Here is a 20114-nt window from a genome sequence, read left to right on the forward strand (position 1 = left end):
GACATTTAAAAGCAGCTGTAGAGAGAAAAAAGAACACATACAAAGAAAATCCCATCAAGCTATCATCAGACTTCTCAGCAGAAACCTTACAGGCCAGAAGGGAGTGGCATGATATATTTAATGCAATGAAAAAGAAGGGCCTCAAACCAAGAATACTCTACCCGGAAAGATTATCATTTATATTTGAATGAGGGATTAAACAATTTTCAAATAAGCAAAAGCTGAGAGAATTTACCTCCTACAAACATCTCTACAGTGCATTTTGGAGGGACTGGTATAGATGGAAATGTTCCTAAGGCTAATAGCTGTCACCAGGGGAAATCAAACAATAGCAAAGTAGAACAATTAATTACTAAGAAGATGCAAAATCCAATCAACTACCCCCAAAGTCAATCAAGGGACAGACAAAGAGTACAGAATATGATACCTAATATATGAAGAATGGTGGAGGAAGAAAAAGGAGGGAAAAAAAGAACCTTTAGGTTGTGTTTGTAATAGCATGGTAAGTGACTTAAATTAGACTGTTAGATAGTAAGGGAATTACCCTTGAACCCTTGGAAACCACAAATCTAAAGCCTGCAAACGCAATAAATACATACCTATCAATAGTCACCCTAAAGGTAAATGGTCTGAATGCACCAATTGAAAGACATAGTCACTGAATGGATAAAAAACTAGACCTGACTATAGCTGAGAAATGGAAGCCACCTAAGTGGCCATTAGTAGATGAATGGATAAAGAAGATGTGGTACATATACACAGTGGAGTATTATTCGGCCAAAAGAAGAAAACAAATCCTACCATTTGCAACAAAATGGATGGAGTTAGAGGGCACTATGCTCAGTGAAATAAGGCAGAGAAAGACAAGTACCAAATGATTTCACTCATCTGTGGAGCATAAGAACAAAGCAAAAACTGAAGGAACAAAACAGCAGCAGACTTACAGAACCCAAGAATGGACTAACAGTTGCCAAAGGGAAAGGGACTGGGCAGGGTGGGTGGGAAGGGAGAGATAAGGGGAATAAGGGGCATTGTGATTAGCACATAAATGTAGTGGGGGATCACAGGGAAGGCACTATAGCACAGAGAAGACAAGTAGTGATTCTACATCATCTTACTATGCTGATGGACAGTGACAGTAATGCAGTACATAGTGGGGACTTAACAATGGAGGGAAATCTAGTAACCACAATGTTGCTCATACAATTGTATATTAATGACACCAAAAATAAAATAAAAATAAAAATAAAAAAAACAAGCCAGACACCGTCCCTGCTCTCATAGTGTGTGTGCCCTGTGGATGGCGATATCAGCAGACCCTTTAATGATGCAAGCCTCAGAAAGTCATGGTCATAATGACACCCCGGCCAGTGAGGCATTCTCGGGATTGCCAGATGAAAAGACTTTTGTTTGAAAAATTAAAGGCTGTTTTAAACTCTCAAAAAAAAATGAATTGGAGTTTAAAGAAAAAGAATGTAGTTAAATTTACAGATGGAGTGTAATTTATAAGGAAAACTAAGAATTTCATTCAGCATGTGTAAGCTAATGGTTATCAAATGAAAACGAGAATAACAATTTTGTAGGCAAGTGCAAGAATATGATTCAGACTAAAAATTTAGATGTTTCTGAGAAATTAATCAGCATGTTAAAGAAACATAGTTAAAATATCTAATTTAAAAAGTGGTCTATTATATTTATCCAGATATTTACCATTTACAGTACTTTTATTCCCCTTGATATTTCAAGTTCTCTTGTAAATTTCCCATCTGTGGGAAAAACTTCTTTTCCCAGTTCTTTTAGAGAAAGTCTTCGGAAAAAAAACAGTCCCTTAGACTTTTCTTCATACAAGAATGTTGTTATTTCACCTTTATTCTTGAGTGATACTTTTGTTGGACATAGAATTCTAGGTTGGCAGGTTTTTTTCAACACGTTAAAATGCTGTATCATTTTATTCTGATTCCCATGACATCTGATCAGAAATCTACTGCAGTTTAAACCATTGTCCTCTAATAGGTTTCTTTTCTGGTGGCTTTCACGATTTTCCTTTGTCATTAAGCTGTCAACAGTATATATGTGTGGGCATTGATTTTTTTGGACTTAGTCTGTTTGGGCTCTACCTAGCTACTTACATATGTTTATGCCATTCATGAAATTTGGGGACCTTTTCATCATTATTTCTTCAAAGATACATTTCACTGTATTCTTCCCTTTCCTCCTGGTACTTTTATGACATAAATATTTGACATTTTGGCATTGTTACATAGGTCTCTAATGGTCTGTACATTTTTTTTCTCAGTCTTTTTTCTCTCTGTTTTATATAGAAATCAATAATTTCTATTGATCTATCATCTTAATTTTGCTGAATTTTTCTTCCATCATTTTCATTCTTCTATTTAGCCCATCCAGAGAGTTTATTTGGTTGATTTTTCAGTTCTAAAATTTTCTCCTTGGTTCTCTTTATATGTCTTCTATTTGTTTCCTATTTTACATTTTATTATTAGATTTTCTATATTTCTATTCACTCCAATACTTCTCACTCTTACTCATTGGGACATTTTTATAACAACTGCCACAGTGTTCATTCACTGAGATGACCCCATATACATCTATGCACCCACATACATATGTGCACACACACATATACATCATTGTGCTCTTTGGTATCTACTAAATGGAACAGTTTATTCATTTGTTTAGCTACTGAAGGACACTTTGGTTGCTTCCAAATTTTGGCAATTATGAATAGAGCTGCTATAAATATCCATGTGTGGATTTTCATGTGCACATAAGTTTTCAACTGCTTTGTGTAGATACTAAGGAGCATAGTTACTGGATCATATGGTAAGAGTGTGTTTAGTTTTATAAGAAATTGCTAAAGTGCTTCCAAAGTGGCTGTATCATTTTGCCATCCCACCAGCAATTACTGAGAGTTCCTGTTCTCCATATCCTCACCAACATTTGATATTGTTAGTGTTCTGAATTTTTGCAATTTTAATAAGTATGTAGTTGTATCTCATTGTGTTAGTTGGCATTTCCCTGATAACATATGATGTGGAAATTCTTTTCACATGCTCATTTGCCAGCTGTATATCTTCTTTGGTAAGGTATCTGTTAAGGGCTTTGGTACATTTTTTAATCAGATTGTCTGTTTTCTTATTGTTGAGTTTTAGATGTTATTTGTATATATGGGATATGCAGTACTTTATTGGATGTACCCTTTGTAAATTTTTCTCCAAGTTGGTGCTTTCTCTTCTTATTCTCTCAAGAGATCATCTTTTTAAATTATGTTATTATTTTAAATCCCAAGAATATTATTATTTCCTAAAGTCAGTTGATTTCAGCCGCACTTCTATCATTGTGGTTCACTTTTGCTTTATCTCCTACTTACTTATCCTTTGTTTCCAATAATCCTGTACCTAGTATCATTTTACTCTGGCCTGAAAAATCCCTCCTAGTACTTTTTAAGTGTGGGTGTTCTGGTGATGAAGTCTCTCAACTTCTTTGTCTGAAAATATTATAATTTGACCATAATAATTGAAACATATTTTCTGAGGTATAAAATTGTTTTGTTTCAGAAATTAGAAAATGACATTCCATTGTTTACATACTTCATTGCTTTTGTTGAGAAGTCAGCTTAAAGTTGCTTATTGCTTCTTCAAAGATAATCATTTCACTCTTGTTGCTTTTAACATATTTCTGTCCATATTTGGGTTTTAGCAGCTTATATGTATCTGTGGACATTTTCTGTAATTCATGGTTAGTGTTTGTAGTACTACTTGAATCTATGGCTTAATGTATTTTATAAGTTTTGGAAAATTTTTAATATTTCTTCAAATATTGCTTCTGACAGAGGATTAAATATGGCGACATGAGAGGTGAGACAAAAACCTCCTCCCAAAGTAACACATAATATAAAAATATAGCAAATACATCAAATCCTGAAAGAGCAACAGGAAAGAAGGCTACAGCAGACTGTCTACACCTGGGGAAACCAGGAGACCTCAAGGCAAAGGGTAAAGTACCAAATCTGTGATCCAGAGGGACCTGAGCCCTTTCCCCACCCCACTTCACCAGAGGGAGGAAGAGAAATGGAGCGGGGACGGGTTGGAGGCCTGGGACTGCTGAACACCCAGCCCTTGAAACCTGCTCTGGGAGCACGAACCTACATTACTTGGTGCTCTGGAGATTAGTTGGACTGGAAAGCTAAGAAGGCAGAATACTTAGAGAGACTGAGATTCCAACCACTTTTGGAAAACAGGGATCCACATCCTGCTGCTCTGGGATGAAGAAAGTTGGGAAGTCTGAGAGACTTCCTACAGCAAGAGGACTGCTAAAGTGGTAAGTATTTCACAGGGCTTGCTGCCCAAAAGAAATGACAGGTGAACAAAATTGTCTGGGAGTACTCTGCCCTGCAGGTTGGGAATGTGCAGGTGCTTCAGGCATCCATCTCCCTGGCTGACAATGCAGCTATGAGGCTGCCCACTACAATATGTAGCTTGCTGCACATTCCTCACAGCAGGCACCAACTCGCAAAATGTCTGCTCCCGCCACTGCACCAGGCCAGCCAAAGGGCTGCCCTGCCAATGGCAGCTACAAATAAAAAGCATAGAGGCTTCTACCTGCATCCTTGGCCCACTGGCTTGGCACTGGAGACAGGCACTGCAGCCGGGAAGCAGGAAAGAGCTCTTTCCTCATGACAGGCACAGCACCATTTGCCTGCAACCCCTGCCATTGCTCCTGGGGATGAGGAGTTCCAGGGAGTAGAGCTTCTGGGCACTAGAAGGTATAAATGGAAGCTGGTTCTAACCAAAATCTCACAAACATCAGAAAGAGAGTCAAGTGAAACTGAACTCATCAATTTTCCTGAGAGTTCAAAACAAAAATCATAAACATGCTTACAGAAGTATAGGAAAATATTCAAGAATTCAAGGAAGAATTCAAGAATGAGATTCAATCATTAAAGAATACTGTATCTGAAATGAAACATACAAAGGAGGGATTTTAAAGCAGATTAGATGAAATAGAGGAGTCACTAAATGAAATAGAAATAAGGGAAAAGGAAAACAACAAAGCTGAGGCAAAAAGAGAAAAAAGGAACTCTAAGAATGAAAGAATATTGAGAGAACTGTGTGACTAATCCAAATGGAACAATATTCACAATATAAGGCTAACAGAAGAAGAAGAGAGAGAAAAATGGATAGACAGTATCTTTGAAGAAGTAATTGCTGAAAACTTTCCCAATCTAGGGAAGGAGATAGTCTCTCAGGCCATGGAGGTGCACAGATCTCCCAATACAAGGGACCCAAGGTGGACAACACCAAGACATATAATAATTAAAATGGCAAAGATCAAAGTTAAGAACACAGTACTAAAAGCAGCCAGAGAGAGAAAAAAGATCACCTACAAAGGAAAACCCATAAGGCTATCATAAGATTTCCCAACAGAAACCTTATAGACCAGAAGGGACTGGCATGATATACTTAATGAAATGAAGCAGAAGGGCCTCAAACTAAGAATACTCTACCAGGCAAGATTATCATTTGAATTGAAGGAGGGATTAAACAATTTCCATATGAGCAAAAGTTGAGGGAATTTACCTCCCACAAACCATCTCTACAGTGTATTTTGGAGGGATTTCCATAGATGTAAATGTTCCTAAGGTTAAATAGCTGTCACCAGAGGAAATGAAAGCACAGTAAAGAAAGTAGCACAATTAATTACTAATCAGATACAAAATCAAACCAACTACTCCCAAAGTCAGTCAAGGGAGAGACAAAGAGTACAGAAGATGATACATAAAATATAAAAATGGAAGAGGAAGGAAAAGGAAGAAAAATTAAAAAAAGATCCTTTAGATTGTGTTGTAATAGCATACTAAGTAGGTGAAATTAGATGCCACAGAAATACACAGAATTATTAGAGAATACTATGAAAAATTATAGGCTAACAAACTGGATGACCTAGAAGAAACAGACAACTTTCTAGAAAAATACAACCTTCCAAGTTTGACCCAGAGAGAAAAAGAAAATCTGAACAGACCAATCATCAGCAATGAAATTGAAGTGGTAATCAAAAACAAAATACCTAAGAACAAAATGCCTGGATCAGATGGCTTCACTGCTGAATTTTATCAAACATTTAGTGTAGACCTAATACCCATCCTCGTTAAAGTTCTCCAAAAAGTAGAAGAGAAGGGAATACTTCCAAACTCATTCTATGAGGCCAGCATGACTCTAATACCAAAACCAGACAAAGACACCACAAGAGAAAGAAAATTACAGACTAATATTCCTGATGAACATAGATGCAAAAGTACTCAACAAAATATTAGCAAACTGAATTAAAATATATATCAAAAGATCACCCATCATGCTCAAGTAGAATTTATTTCAAGGATGCAAGGATGGTACAATATTAGAAAATTCATCAACATCATCCACTGCATCAACAAAAAGAAGAACAAAAACCACATGATCAACTCCATAGATGCTGAAAAAGCACTCAACAAAATTCAACAACCATTCATAATAAAAACTCTCAACAAAATGGGTAGAGGCCAAGTACCTCAACATAATACAGGCCATATATGACAACCCACAGCCAACAACATACTTAACAGCAAGAAGCTGAAAGGTTTTCCTTTAAGATCGGGAACAAGACAAGAATGCCCACTCTCCCCACTTTTATTCAACATAGTTCTGGAGGTCCTAGCCACAGCAATCAGACAACACAACGATATAAAAGGCTTCCAGATGGGTAAGGAAGAAATTAAACTGTCACTGTTTGCAGATGACATGTTATTGTACATAAAAAAACCCTAAAGAATCCATCCCAAAACTACTAGAACTAATAACTGAATTCAGCAAAGTTGCAGGATACAAAATTAATACACAGAAATCTGTTGCATACCTATAAACTAATGATGAACTTGCAGAAAGACAAATGAAGAAAACAATTCCATTCAAAATTGGATCAAACAGAATAAAGTACCTAAGAACAAACCTAACCAAGGAAGACTGAAAACTACAAGACACTCATGACAGAAATTAAAGATATCAAAAAATGGAAATTCATCCTGTGCTCATGGATAGGAAGAATTAATATCGTCAAAATGGCCATCCTGCCTAAAGCAATCTATAGATTCAATGCAATCCCTATCAAAATACCAATGGCATTCTTCAAAAAACTAGAATAAATAGTTCTAAAATTAATGTAAAACCAGTAAAGACCCTGAATAGCCAAAGCAATCCTGAGAAGAAAGAATAAAGCGTGGAGGGATTACACTCCCTGACTTCAAGCTCTACTACAAAGCCACAGTAATCAAGACAATTTGGTACTGGCACAAGAACAGACCCATAGGTCAATGGAACAGACTAGAGAGCCCAGATATAAACCCAAGCATATATGGTCAATTAATATACGATGAAGGAGTCATGGATACACAATGGGCAAATGGCAGCCTCTTCAACAAATGATGTTGGCAAAACTGGACAGTTGCATGTAAGAGAATGAAACTGGATTATTGTATAACTCCACACACAAAAGTAAACTTGAAATGGATCAAAGACCTGAATACAAGTCATGGAACCATAAAACTCTTAGAAGAAAACATGGCAAAAATCTCTTGAATATAAACATGAGCAACTTTTTCCTGAATGCATCTCCTTGAGCAAGGGAAACAAAAGTAAAAATGAACAAGTTGGACTATATCAAATTAAAAAGCTGTACAGCAAAGGAGACCATCAGTAAAACAATAAGGCATCTTACATTATGGGAAGACATGTGTAAATGACATATCTGACAAGGGGTTAACATCCAAAATATATAAAAACTCACATACATCAACACCCAAAAAACAAATAACCTTATTAAAAAATGGGCAGAGGATTTGAACAGATACTTCTCCAAAGAAGAAATTCAGATGACCAACAGGCACATGAAAAGATGCTCCACATTGCTAATTATCAGGGAAATGCAAATTAAAACCACAATGTGATGTCACCTCACACCAGTTAGAATGGACAACATTGAAAAGACTAGGAACAACAAATGCTGGCAAACATACATAGAAAGGGGATCCCTCCTTCACTGCTGGTGGGAATGTAAGCTAGTTCAACCATTGTGGAAAGCAATATGGAGGTTCCTCAAAAAACTAAAAATAGAAATACCATTTATCCCAGGAATTCCACTCCTAGGAATTTACCCCCCCAAAAATGTTCTCAGACTCAAAAAGACATATGTATCCCTATGTTTACCACAGCACTATTTACAATAGCCAAGAAATGGATGTAACCTAAGTGTCCATCAGTAGATGAACAGATAAAGAAGATGTGGTACATATACAAAATGGAATACTATTCAGCCATAAGAAGAAAACAAATCCCACCATTTGCAACAACATGGATGGAGCTAGAGGGTATTATGTTCAGTGGAATAAGCCAGGTGGAGAAAGACAAGTAACAAATGATTTCCCTCATTTGTGGAGTGTAGCAATGAAGCAAAACTCAAGGAACAAAAGAGAAGCAGATTCACAGACTCCAAGAAGGGACTAGTGGTTACCAAAGGGGAGGGATGGGAGAAGGTGGGTGGAGAGAGAAGGAAAAGGGATTTGAGGTGTATTATTATTAGTACACATGGTGTGGGGGTGGTCACGGGGAAGACAGTGTAGCACAGAGAAGACAAGTAGTGACTGTGGCATCTTCCTACACTAATGCACAGTGACTTCAGTGGGGTGTGAGGGGGACTTGATAATATGGGTCAATGTAGTACAACAATGTTTTTCATATGAAACATTCATAAGAGTATATATCAATGATACCTTAATAAAATACATATATATATATATAAATATATTCTTCTGCTCTATTCTATCACACCTTTCCTGCCAAGACTCCGATTACACATTTATTAGAACTATTTACTTTATTCTATATGTTTCTTACTCTCTTTTTTATACTTTTCCCTCTCTCTACTTTGTTTTGGATACATTCTTCCAAACAATATTCTAATTCACTAATTCTCCTTTCCCATGTATTTTACTACTCTGAAAGTCACTAATTACATCATAAATATCAGTTAGAGTTTTTTTTGGACTTCATGATTTTGCCTTAATCAAAATTAACAACATTATGTTTTATGTCCTTCAACATAATAATATTAGTTATTTTAAAGTTGCACGTGATAACTACGTTATCTGGATTCCTGTGTGTATTTTGCCATTGGCTGTGGTTTCTCTTAGCTCTTTGTCATATTGTCTTGTTATTTCACATATCTTGTCATTTTCAGATTGAATTCAGGATATTGGATATGTAAAATTGTAGCCATTATTTAAAGTCTAATAGAATTACCATTAATCAAGGAGACTTTACTTTTACATCTGGCAGGTGGCAAGAGTACTAGCCATTCTTGATCATCTTAGTCCAATCAGGAATGAAGTTAATTCAAAGCCAATCTCAAGTTTTTGTGGGGACTCATCAATTTTGGATTTTCCCTTTCTTCTAGAGTCTAGTTGGACTCAAATCAAAGCGTTGGGATGCCCCATATTTCCCTTATTGGATGGGCCCTGAATTCTAACTTTTGTTACCCTAACCATGTCTTTCTGTTTAAAACTGTTCACCTATCATCTTAGCTCCTTTTTTGGAATCATCAAATGCTTATTGGGAAAAGAGTTCCCAGTACTTGATTTGCTCTTCTGGCTTTCTTTTTCTTCAGGTTACATAATTCTTTCATTCTTTGGTTATTATTTAATGTCCTCATATTTTTTCCCTGTTTTATATTTGTCCTTGGATGATGGATCCCAATTATCTACTCCACCATATGGGAAGTAGAATTCTCATCCATTTCATTTTCTTCATGATATTTTTATACATTAATGAAACTTTCTATAATAAGTACATATTCTTTAAGTGATAATTATATTAATTTAATAAATAAAGTAGCTTCTGTGAGCCAAGCAGATAGCTAAGCACTGAAAATGTCAACAGTGAATGGAACAAATTTCCTGCTCTCATAGAATATTACATTTTACACTGAATATAAAATAAGATCATAATATATGAGAAAGTAAACTAGCCCTTGTGATTCAGGAGCTAGGCCTTAGCACTGTTTTGAGATACCCTGGAACTCACAGATGTCGTTTTCTTACTAACCATAAACAACTTCCTGAACATCAACATCATATAAGGCCACTCTACAATCATGAGAGTTCCCGACAAAAATAAGATCACTCTATAATATAGGAATACAGACAAATCATGAACTTTATCCAACTACAAAATGACCAAACATGCCACTATCCTGGCTAATGTGAGTGATGGCTACCTCTTTGCCAATGACAACATTAGGCTCAATCTAGTCTCCCTCCTGCTAGATAAATTCATTATGATACCCAATCATAGAATTAGCCCTGCTTCCTGGCAGCATCCAATTCAAAGCAAACACTCGCTTCCTTAAATATTTCTACAAGACACCTAACCAAAGCCTAAATCCTACAATCTGTACTTACAGTATATTTTTGAACTCCTTTGTAATACTATTTTACTCAACAGCTCTCCATATATTTTTCCTCACCGCAATGGGTAATAACACCTTGTTCAACTCTAGGTGTGTCCTGGTGGTTTTTAAGTGGAGTGCATTGACATATACAAACATACGTGTAGAAGTAAAAACCACAAGAAAATTAGCCAAAAGATCTTCCAGTTATTTCTGAGGAAGATTTTTCTTCTGCTTTTATTTTCCAGATTTCTATTAAACACACATTTATTTGAAAATTTAAAAAAAAGATTTGAAATTGTTAAATTTTGAACCAATACTAAATCGTATTATATAAAAATGGGGATACGTTTTTACATATTTTTGTCTAGAACGAGGTAACCTTTGTGCTGTCTGCCAAAATGAAAATACCAAGTGTATCTGGATGGTAGGTATTGGATGGTTTATCATTTTAGTTTGGGCTTTTCTGAATTTCCTGAGTTTTCTAAAATGTACATGTACTCAGTAATCAGAGTCCACTAATATAAATCAATTCTATTAAAAAACTATCCAGCATGGTTATAATCAATATTTATAAATTAAATATACTAAATAATTGATCTATATTAAATTAAGTAATACAAATATGACTAATTCTCATCCCCAAAGAAACCAGACAATGTGTTAATCTTCTCACTGAATAAGGCTGACATGGTAAAATTGTTGACTTGAAGTAGAAAGATAAAATAAAATCCAGAAATTTTAAATATATAAACAAAGATATAGTTCATTGTAATGTAATATAGAACTTTAAATAAAATATATATAGTAGAGCTGTACTCGTAGGATAATTACTGAAATAGTATTGAAAGTTGCATAATACCAAACCTAATTTTATTTCTATTTGCTGGAACTCAAAACCATTCAACTGTATCAGAAATAGTTTTAGGAAACTGACTTATTCAGCAGTAACTCTAAATTAGTGTGTGTGTTCTATGCATTTTTGTCTTAATTACAGACAGGCAATTTACAAACTCCACGTAACTTTTGCTGAAGAAATTAAAGTTATTATTTTCAAAAGTTAAGCTGCTGACCTACAGAGGAACTTACGCATTTTTATCTTGTCACATGTACTGGCTGTTTTCCACAGCATTAAGCATTTCATTGCATATCAAATGTTCCTACTTATAACTGGTAAAATTCAATACCAAACTGGACCAATATTGTTTCTGTATATTCTTATTATAAAAAAGAAACTATTTTATTATAACAGTCTTAAAAACAGAGCCACATTTTATACCAAAGTTTGACAAAATATGGCTTAGTAATCTGGAAACACTAAGCTTTAATATGTAGGACCAAAATGTTCAGGGGAAATGCCACCTGTGCTGAAAATGGTTTATTACAGACATAATGGCAATGAGTGACATCCTTGAAACCTTTTTGCAAAGAGTGCTTTATTTTCCTAAAGGAAAAAACCTTGGTGTTAGTGGGGAGGGGATCTTTTATACAGCTTTCATGAACACTGCCGGCAGCTTTCTTTACCTATAATAATTCAAAGACGAGTTTTAAAAGCCTGTTCACTTACCTGCTGCTAAAGAGTAGAAAGTCGTTAAGAATTATGCATTTAATAACACTCTGTAAATCACTCTACTGTTTTATGAATGACCTCAACATTTGGAAATATAACAATTTTTTTCTGGACCTTTTTTTTCCTAATGTGCTGTATTCATTACAAGAATGGATGGTTCCACATTTAATCAAAACAGATATAGTTAAGATGCCTGTTTGATATTACAACCTACCCAAAATGACTAATTAACTCAATGATTACAAAAAATGGACAGACATGACATAGAAATTAATTTTAAGATGAGACTGATGTGAATGAAAATTAAGTAGCAGAAACTACTTAAAAACTTGGGTTTTCTCTGCTGTCTGTCTTCCTTTTCCTCTATATCTGTATGGATTTATAGCATTTCAAAAGGACTGGTGAGGAATGGCACCATATTAGTTTCATATCCGCAAAGTGAGAGGAAAGACACAGAAATGGCCAGAGCTATTACTATCTGGTTTTGCAACTAGTTATGGCCTCATGGACAGGAAAGAGAATGGATCCTTTGACTTTCCTATAACCTTTTTGTGCAGCAAGCTGACTAAACAAAGAAAAAAACATAGTGTATTTCCCATACAGAGTTGAAGTTGCCCCAGGGTATCTCATCCACACATCATTTGTCTCAGAGACTCTGATAAAATGTTGAAAGCATAGAATTTCTCACTAAAATTTGGTTGAAATATTTCTCTAATAAGTTGAGAGACATGAAGAAAAAGGCAGGAGAAAGGTGACTATTAATACCAAAGAGAACTGCCAGGTCTCTTTTAAGTAATTATCTGAAGTAATTACCACTCAGTGAATGTTTAATTTTACAGACCATATAAAATGTGAATAAAGCAAATAAAACTTTGAAATTTATATTTTCTGAGAAAAACTTGAGTGAATATGTGATTTCTACATGAGTTTCTACCTTAGTAATTCAGAGAGACATAAACAAGTGACAAAAGATATCTTAGTTTTGGTAATATAGAATTCTGCAGTAGTTTAGGAATTCAGGTTTTACATAAGTACAGACTGCATGTAACTGTATTGAAAGAGGTGTGAAAAGTGTGACTTTCACACTGGATCACCCCCAAAATTACAGAAATACCAATGTAGAGTAAATGGAAATTGATGCTGACTCAGGAATAAGTTTCACATAAATGGTTGAAACTATTTAACCATCCTACTTTGAGAGCTGCTCTCAAAGCACAGAATGTAGCAAGATTTTCTTGTCCTGAGATGCATTATAAGCAATACAAATAAAATATAAAAGAAAGTTAATGTTTAGCAAAACACTTTCAATGTTTAAATATGTGTATAGATAAATATAGATACACACACCTAATAAATGTGTACACACTTCATGGTTGTACTGAGAGGGCTGTCATCCTTATCACTCCCTCAGTTTCTTTGTAGACAGCATCTAGACTTTTCAGTGTAATAAATATTTATCAAATACATACTGTGTGCCATATTCTTTCCTAAATGCTAAATGCCTAAATATTAATTAACCATATCTCTACACGTAAGGGACTATTACAGTTTAAACACATGTAATGAACTACATATGCAGTATATTGGAGAAAATCTGCACTATCTCCAATGAGCTAGGTATTAACAGTCCACTTTTCTACTGGCCCTTTCTTTGTAGTGTTTATTTAAACAAATGCCTCTCTCTAAAAGAGAAAGGTGATTATCCATGCTACTACTCACCATCATTTTAGTCTCCCAAATTTTTGAAACTAATGCTCACCTGCTGTATTTGCTCACTACTTAGACTGTACATTGGTTTCTGGCCTCAGGATATTGAAACATCACTAAAAATGTCACTAATCTCCTCTTAAGTGCCAAGTCTAATGGTGGTTTCTGCAGCTTTTGATGCTGTTCAACTTTCCATTTTTTAAAAAACACTCTTTCCTCTGAATCTCCAGTTCTCTGAGCTGTTCAGTTTCTCCATCCAGCTCTCTGAGCGCTTCTCTACACCATGTGTCTTTCCATCTTCTGTATCCTACTTTCTGTAAACATTTCTCAAGTTGATTGATCAGTTACGTACTAATCCTCATTCTCCTCTCTGCTTCATAAAACTCAGCCATTTCACAGACTCAATTAAAAATTTCATTTAAAAAAGTAAGCTATGTTCAATACTATCCATAGAGCACTACTTGTTTGAGGAGAAATTCAGAGTTTTGCTTGTCTCAAGAATATTCTTGTGAAAGATGGATCTTAAATTAAATATAAAGTATAAGCATGCCTGTTAAATCCCTACTTGGCAAAAACGTTTGAACTATATTAGACCAGAAAGATCAGGCCTGGGTTCTAAAACTGGAATGAATGAAGACTTAGACCCTATGTAGGTTTTCTTCTTGTTTTCTACCCAAACAAAAATACAAGTGAAAAGGACATGAAATAAGATACAAGGGCATGATAGGACACAGCTTCCTAATGTCTCCCTAGATCCACACGAATTAACTACCATTGGAGTGATTAACTGCACCCACAGGGAGTGAGGAGCCCGCCAGCACAGAGGAATCCAGAGTCTTCTTTGCCATTAGGCTAGGGAGGAGCCTTATCAGCCTTAATATGTGTCTACTATAACACAAGGGAATTCACTGCTAGGCCACCATGACATAATTCTCTTCCTATTCTATTTCTTCCCATGTTATCAGGTGAATGGCAAGTCCAGACCATGTCCTATCATGTTGGATAACTATCATCATTAAGATGACAACCGAGGTTGTTCAAACCAGAGCATCAACGTGTGGTGGTTAGAGACCTAGAATAAGAATCAATGAAACATGGTTTTTTAATCTAGTTCTAACAAAATCAATGATTTTGAGAGTCTTTGACTTTCTTTGTACTTCTGTTTTCTCATCTATGAAAAACAAGATTAAACACCGTAATTACTAATTTCTCTCTAAATTCTAATATGATATGATAATACTTTGATCTATATCAGAGTCCTACAAAGTAGAGTCCATAGGACAAATCTGGCCAGCCATCTGCTTTGTAAGTAAACTTGCTTTGGAACCTAGTTACAAACATCTGTAATATGTGGCCTGTGGCTGTTTTTGCTGGAGGGACAAAGTTGAGCAGTTATGACAAGGACCATATAGCCCAGAAAGCCCCACTTATTTGCTACCTGGGTCAGAACAAAAGAAGTTTGCTCACCTACAAATCCTCCTTTGATTTCTCCAGAGGCCAATCCCAACTAATTGTTGGGCTAAATGAAGCAACATTTGGATATGCCACTATTACCAAAAATACATATTCAGTATCTGGATGGCAAAGTGTCATTTCTTTCTTCCTCTCATTACTATTCATTTTAAGAGGTAAGTGCCACAAAAGTCAACATCATACCGAGTTACAATCATATCCTTCAGAGGCTGTAAAGTAAGATGGTTATTAGGCACCTATATAATGAATTTATACTCAATAGTTCTACAAAGCACTACTTCACATAGAGCATGTATGTCAATATTAGACATATAAGTAAGTGCTCCACAAATTCCAGCTATCACTTCAATTATGGTAATATTCCCAACTGCTAGAATAGTGCCAAATACAGAGTAAACACTTAAGAAACCTTTGTTGAATTAGTGAATGAATTTAAAAAATGGAATGAATTACTACCAATGATAATCTCATTTCACCAGTCACTCACGCTAAAACCTCAGCCCTTCCTTTGGCTTTAAAATCTCCTGTAATCTCAGTCAAATTCTACTAGTTATTTACTGGTAAACTTTATGAATGTGAATCTCCATATTTTTCTCTCTGTATCTAGAATTGTCCCTCTTTCCTTCAATCTGAACAAATCCCTCAGAAACTCACATATATCCCATGATTTCTGAAAGAACAATTTTTATGGCAATACCTGGAGAAGAGATCTCTTGTAGGATAGATTTTACCCTACATGGAACAGATAGCTGCTGGAGACTTTTTACAAATGGGAACAAAAACGCGGAAAAAAGGTTGTGGTAGCCACTGATACTCCTACGTTTTCCAAGGTTATCTTCCATGAATTAAGTTCAGTCAGCAACAGTATAGAACATAATGCTCTAGCCCTTAAGATACGTCCTCCCTGGGTCATAATTTAGTCATACACTCTAAATCTTTTTGTAAGTAAAGAATTTGTCCAGGATACCCCTGTCAAACAAACTCCTGAGTATTCCAAATTGCAATTGAAGATACTTAATAATCTAAAGTTTCTGCATCTAACAGCAACAACTAGTTCCAAGTAGCTATTGGGACCTTGAAATGACTAGTCCAAATGACTATGCTGTTAAGTGCAAAATACACACCTGATTTTGAAGACATAAGAAAAAAATCCTAACCTCCTTAAAATTTTTTGTTGATTACATGTTGCAATAATAAAATTTTGGAAATATTTGTTTAAATCAGTTATTAATACTTTCCAATCTCTTTTTTACTTTTTTTAAATGTGACCACTAGAAGACTTCAAATACATGCAGCTTGGACTTTATTTCGACTTGACATTTTTTATTTCTACCTTCAGAAGTTTTAAATTCTAAGATTAAAAAATTTATGTCATAAATTTTTAAATCCATCAGTACAAGTCTTTCACCAATCTGGTTACGTTTATTCCTAAGTGTTTTTATTCTTTTGTTGCTATTGGAAATTGAATTGTTTCTTAATTTCTTTTCCAGATAGTTTATTATTTGTGTATAGAAATGTGACTGATCCTTGTACATTGACTTTGCATCCCGCAACTTCACTGAATTTATTGTTTTTCTTGGGTCTTTAGTGTTTTCTACATATATGATTGTGTCATTTGTAAAAAGGAATAATTTTACCTCTTCCTTTCCAATTTAGATACCTTTTATTTCTTTTTCTGAGTAAAGGGGAAAGGAGATGTTGGTCAAGCTCAAGATGTTGGCCAAGGTATTGTATAATTTATATTTGCTAAAAGGGTGGAAACTTAAGTGTTCTTAGAACAACAACAAAAAACAGAAAATGGTAAATATGTGAAGTGATGGATATATGAATTAGCTTGATTGTGGTGATCACCATGTATCTCAAAAACATCAATTAAATATATATGATTTTTATTAATTATATCTCAATAAAGATGGAGGAAAAAAGCCATCAGTATCTTTAAAACCTTCTACTAAACAGAAAAAATACAGAACCACCCAGCAATTATTTTGTCCTATCTACTGCCTCATTTTAGGGAATTTTTCACCATAGAAGCTAAAAGTGGCCAGCTATGCACTCTTTTTATTCTCTGGATCTAGAGTTGAACATGTCACTTCAGTTTAGTTAATGAGAGACTACTGTCCAGAACTTTGGAACTAAAGGGACAGACAGAACAAGGCACCTAACTAGTTATATACAAGCCTGCTGGGAGCAGCAGGATATGTCCAGTGGCAACAGGGTCTGGGATAGCACCAGTCAGCACTCTGTGGACTGTACTTATGGCCTGACCTTGGCCATGTCCTCTGGTCTTCTGACACCCTTGGTTTCTGCCTATTTCCTTCAGCTCATTCTGTAGTGATCTCATTGATTCTGGGAGCTACCCAATATCTTTCTAATAAATTCTTGCCCAACTTAAGTCAGTTCCTTTTGCTTGCATCTAAGAACACTAAATAAAACACCTAGAATATTTTAGTGTTTTTCTTTCCCTTCTTTTCATCCCCACTGAGATGCTTTGAGCCCATAAATCCTACTTTTACAGGATCCCTATGTGATTCAGTTATGATGGTTCAAGGACTTTGTTTTGATATGCATTAACTCTAAGTTTCTACAAGTTATTGTATCTGTTTATAATCACCAGGGTCCTGGTATAATATTTCTCATACATTGATATTCAAAAGGCTATGTGAAGGGGTATTAGCTATAATAATAATAATAAGATAAATAAACACAAACCCTACTAATAATGATTAATGGCACTGTTGTTTTTATTATGAATTGCATTTATATTTGTGAATTTATGGTTACGAACTACATTTATGAACCCAATTATTTTACTGTCCAGGTCACCCCATTACTAGATCATACTAGATATAGAAGACAAAGTTCTCAACTCCTCACCGTGCCTTACAATAATAACTTTCTTTGTTTGGACTTCAAAAATAAATGCACCTATTTGTCCACTAAGTAAGAGCTATATAGTTATTTGCCTTATTACACTGAAATAAATCCTTATTTTCACAATACCAAGGCTTCAAATTCCTTTGTTAAGTGAACATTTTTTATTAGTTTTATGACATTATGTGGCCACAATGTCCCAAGCACCATTTTAGGCTATGAAGTTACACAGAACAGACACTTTTCCATGCTGTCATGAGGTTTTCATTCTGGTAGAAAGACAGGCATTAACCAAATAGATACTTAATAGAACTAACATATGGAGGCAAGGAAACAGTTAAGTACAGGAAAGTAGCTGTGTTGTGGGTTCTGTGTTGAGCCACCCAGGCATCCCCTGCAGGACTAAACAGCTTCATCATTCAGCTTCTAGAAATGCTACCGTCTGACCCTCAGAATAATTCTCCAGCTATTTTGCACAGGTAGACAGTCCCCTAGCCCAAGGTCATGACCCCATTTCCAGAACAGCCTGTATCCAGTGACTGGTCAATATGGGTATATTAATTCTGGACCCTTGACAAGTTAGGACGTCTCTAAGGGGCCATCCCAGGTCTAGAGCTTGTGCTCTGGCTGAACCCCTTTTGTGCCTGCCTCACAGTCCTGCTTCTCCCTTGTCCTAGCCCTGCTTTCTTCCCTTCCTGTGTACGTGTTGATCCCCAATAAACTTCTCGTACAGAAACTCCTCCCAGAGTCTGCTTCCCATGGAACCCAACTGCAACAGGCTGAAAATGAAAACTGAATGTCTGCTTGATTCCCTTGGCATCCCCGTGCATACCAGAATTAATTTCTTATTTCCTATTCCCGTTAGTCTGTATGCTTATGGAATGACTTAATTTAAAAGCCAGACTTTCTATAAATTCATATTAACCACTTTCTTCAGTTCCCCCCTCCCAAAAAAGGATTGTCATTTTGCCTCAAAGAAATACTCAGTACATTCTCCAAAAATATTTATCTGAAATACAAATAATGACTTATCTGTTAGGAGAAAAGGAAATCTGGATTATTTGAGATACTATGTTGGGAAATCTCCCTTCACTCTATTCTAAAGTGGTAAGTTCATGATTATAATAAGTTACATTTATAGAGCATTGTTATGCATTATATGAAGTGCTTTTATATTCAATACCTAATTTTTTTTGCAAGAAAAACTTTGATTTATAAATTATTATCTCATTATATTAATAAGAAAACCTAGGTTGGCTGGGAATAAATAAATGTGCCCAATAAACCAAATCCTGTAGGTGATGATATTTTAATTTAAACTGAAACAATGGATACTTGACTCTATTTGTGAAAATAAAGATAACTGATAGATTTTAAATGGGTAAATTTCAAATATAGTCTGACACTTTTCCTACTTTAGAAAGAAAAAGGAAATTTTCTTTTCTCTGCAATGCTAATCTCTACTATCATAATGTTCTCTTTATTCTGCTCTGATTTATCATCAGTCAGATGTTGTTAATACACTAGAGCAAGACAAAAATCAAAGTATCCACCTGAGGCATTGACCACTTGAGACTTTAAATCCCATCTGACATAAGTATGTTGAAACAAGGAGTAAAATTTCAAGTATTAGGGTAAGACATTGCAAAAAGAAAAGTGACAGGAGAGAGACACAGTATATTATATTGTGTACTATGAAGTATTTTTTCATTACCCTTTACAAAACCTATTTCATTCTGATCTACAGAGTAAAGTCATATAGTTTGGTCCACAGCATATTTATTCAGGTTTTAATCATTCATATTTGAGTAATGCACTTAATTAAATTTATTAAGATATTCTTTTTAAAGATAAGTTTGGCAAAAAAGCACAATTTACCGGATAATATACCACTGGTAGTATTGGAACACAGTTATTTTAGGTCAAAGCACTGCAGAGAAGAAAGATTTATCTGCCTGAGTTTTGATCTATGCAGCTCTGAACTAAAGTCAGAAAGTCT

The 20114-nt window shown here is 35.2% G+C and overlaps 1 protein-coding gene across 1 annotated transcript in view; it reads right to left on the reverse strand.

Annotated features, from left to right (window-relative positions):
- Nucleotides 1-20114, reverse strand: part of ZNF385D (zinc finger protein 385D) — a 986127-nt gene that overhangs the window by 925115 nt on the left and 40898 nt on the right. The gene's annotated exons all lie outside the window — the stretch shown is intronic.

Source organism: Manis javanica, chromosome 15 (assembly GCF_040802235.1).
Source record: "Manis javanica isolate MJ-LG chromosome 15, MJ_LKY, whole genome shotgun sequence".
Taxonomy (NCBI): domain Eukaryota; kingdom Metazoa; phylum Chordata; class Mammalia; order Pholidota; family Manidae; genus Manis; species Manis javanica.